A 3,347-nucleotide genomic window follows, 5' to 3' on the forward strand; every position below is an offset into this window, starting at 1 on the left:
TAGTTATATTCAAACATAAAAGCAAGGTTGCTGTCCTGAAGCAGCTGCGTCACTATTTGTGGAGAAATGTCTGAATTTATATTTCAGATCTACGAGGTTCTTGCTGAACTTTCTTTGTATGAACAACAACAGATTTGCGATTTTCACCAGTTTATCACAGTCAACTTTTGTATTAGCGCAATATAATATGCAGCTTCACCCTATTCATTCAGACTGATAGCAGACTGACTGCTTCTTATTGCCGTATTATTGCTATCTTGACGCACTAAATTCACTTGAAAGATGGAGAACTGACTGCGAGTGGTCCCCATCTTTGATGCAACCACTTCTTATCCTGACAGTTCTCATATAAAGCTGTTTTCCCATTACTCTTCACTACAAGCACTTAAATGTTACTGATCACACACATTAATGCTGAAACAACAGAATTAAGTAAAATGAAGTTATGCTTTTAAGTAGTTTATTTAATCAAAAACGATCAATAACTCAAAAAGTCAGAAAATGGAAAAAATAATATTTTTAAATTTAAATAGATTAAGTTGCATCACTTAATCTATTTAATTACTGTGCGCTTACTGATGGTTAAAGAGTATGAGACTAAAAAACTGTGGGCTATTTTCCCACCTCCCATTGCTTCAATTATGCAGTTTACAGCAGAATTTATTTTCAGCAAAAACGCATTTGTTTAAGAGCACTGTGGTATTTTTTTCCACAACACATATGCATTAACTGATGTCTTCTTCTGACTTTCAGAATCGGGTTGTATACGGAGGATCTAGTCATCGCTCTTTTCATCGGGGGAAAAAAAAGGTACAACACTTTGAGGCCTGACAGCTCTGGAGTTCCATTAAGAATTCTTCTAAATTTACAGTGAGAGCAAACCGCCACAGCTTGCCGCCCACAGAAACAAGGCAATCACTCACCTCAGCCCCTCTATGCAGCCAGACAGGATTCGCGAACACACAAAGATTCAAAGAGAAATGTTCACGAATACACACACACACACAAATTCACAATATATATACACACTCACGCAAAACCAGCGGAGAGTGCAGATGATGGTGCACACAAGTTCAGCTTGTCAAAGTCCCGTATGTAGGTGTCGATGTATGTCTATGTGTTAGGGCATGTGTGGATAAGGATCTGTCACGGAAAAAGGTTGTGCTTGCTGCCACTGCAAACAAGAAGTGTTGAATCTGGGCCTCAAACCACCAACCAATCTGAAACATGCTCCACCTTTGAGGCAGATGCACACTGAGGAGAAGCCTCATGGTTGCACTCAAACGAACGCCCGCCATTAATCCCTTTCTAGCGTAAAACGCATAGATACCTCTTCAACATTCACAGCTGCTTCTGTTGGGCTTGACATACATTCCTTTTTCTTCTTCTTTTTTTTTTTACATTTATTTTAAAGACCTTAAAGGATTTTGCTGTTTAGTTTTGATGACATTCAGAAATACTGGATTTTCTTTGGATTCCAGTCTGTTCCCCGTGCGCTCCCCTGAAGGAGCGGGCAGGTCATTAAAAGTCAGGGCATGTGTCACGACGCCTGCCGGAGCGGTAGAAGGACCCCATCTCATCATCAGCGATATGTTTCTGTACTTGTGGCTCAGAAAAGCTTCAGATAACACACAGGAAGGGAAAACAGAACCTGAAAGGCAGAAATAGATGTAAGCAGAGAGAGAGAGAGAGACGAAAATAAAAGAATGAAAAATGGAGATTGAGTTGCGAATGACGACCGTATCGGAATCAGATGAAACAAGTTTATGTTTCCACGATTCCATCACAAATAGACACGAGCAAGAAATGGCAAAAAAAAAAAAAGCCAGTAAATCTCCAGCTGTCTCTCTAGAGCTTGTCTGATGTCTCCCGGGCACGTATGAATATTAAATGGCCTCTTGTAAATCAAACAATGGTGTGTTAGTGAGCACTGAAATAGAATTAGTTGGGAAAGGGCAGATAATAAATTGACTCTCTTTTCACAGCCAAAGCCAAAAAAGCTTCTCCCCACGTGAAAAAGATACAGCCAGAGTACTACAGGGTAAAGTGTTGGAGAGGCCTAATGGCTTCGATTTTTTCCCCCCTTTTCTCTCAGCCTTTCCATCTCCCCCCTACACACACTCACTCTTATCAAAAGGTTTAATAATGATAGCAAGCAGAGCATTACTGCTGGTTTGATCTCATCATTTCACGCATGCACACATTCCTTCGCTCTACCGCGAAAAAGGTTACGCACTAGAAAAGATAAAGCGTATACACTCGGATGCAGGTGTCTTTGCATGCATGCACCTGGCGGGAAAAAAAATGCTATAGCTGGATGCAATGCGATAGTTTCGTTTTTGTGTGTATTTCTGGATGATTGTGGGCTGATTTTCCTCTCAGGTGCAACCTTGGATTGTGATGCAGTGAGGAGAAAGAAGAGAGAAAGCAACAGACATGAAGGGAGGAGAGAGAGAGAGAGAGGTAGGTGATACAGGTGAGAGAGAAAATCAACGAGCTCTCACACAGAGACAATCAATAAGCTCTCTTCTCAGTCTATTTCCTATGGGCTGGCCTCAGTAATAGCATTGTGCCAAAGCCGTGTGAGTGCAGCCTGGGAATAGGTTCAGGGTGATGTGATAGCAAAGTATGAAGGCAGCACTGCTGACTGGGACTCACACTAATTGTTACCTTTGTCATAAAAAGGGCAGAGAAATCACTGGGAGGACTGTGGTAGAGATTTATGGAGGCCTACCAGCACAGAGGGGTGCATGGAGATGAGGAGAGAAGTATTGTTATCCACGGCTTGGTTTTCTTTGATGTGAATGCAATATTTTTGTGTTGGGCTTATTAGATTTAGCCAGCTCATCATACACCACCAGGATTTTTAATCAATAACATGGTGAAATTTTGCTGTGTGAGACAGAGCACAGCGGCAGAGGATAGAAATCAGATGCTAATGCAATGGGAGCTGTTTGTGTTAAACTTTATGAAACTACAACATTTTCTAACTTTATTATCGATCTCATTCATCTCCACTCATTCATCGCAGGGCTATCTGATTATTGATTATTTATCTCTTAGAAAGGGAGATGAAAGGTAGCCTAAATATAAAGCAATGTCTGAACCTAGCATGAGCCAAAAACAAAGCTAGCTTCTTTTTTGCTGTGCTCAGTGTTTTAACAAGTCATCTAAAGATGTGCTATTGAACATTTTTAGAGTAGCAATACACCAAATAACGTGTATTATCACTTCTAATAAATGCACTGAGACTTTACAGTTACCCCCAGGTAAAACATTTAGTAGCTTTTAGCTTTTAACAGCCTGTTGTTTTATACACAGCACAGATGAAGTCCATAGCAGGGCTA

At 40.6% G+C, this 3,347-nt stretch overlaps 1 long non-coding RNA gene across 1 annotated transcript in view; it reads left to right on the forward strand.

The window, feature by feature from the left end:
* Positions 1 to 2,834, forward strand: part of LOC102291898 — a 4,281-nt gene extending 1,447 nt beyond the window's left edge. Inside the window, exons 2-4 of the long non-coding RNA XR_006053948.1 lie at positions 754 to 810; positions 1,986 to 2,041; positions 2,383 to 2,834. This is a non-coding gene — a long non-coding RNA (uncharacterized LOC102291898). The remainder of the gene's footprint in view (positions 1 to 753; positions 811 to 1,985; positions 2,042 to 2,382) is intronic.
* The last annotated feature ends 513 nt before the right edge of the window (positions 2,835 to 3,347 follow it).

The sequence above is a fragment of the Haplochromis burtoni genome, unplaced genomic scaffold, assembly GCF_018398535.1.
Source record: "Haplochromis burtoni strain Fernald_Lab_line unplaced genomic scaffold, NCSU_Asbu1 Contig_14, whole genome shotgun sequence".
Taxonomy (NCBI): Eukaryota; Metazoa; Chordata; class Actinopteri; order Cichliformes; family Cichlidae; genus Haplochromis; species Haplochromis burtoni.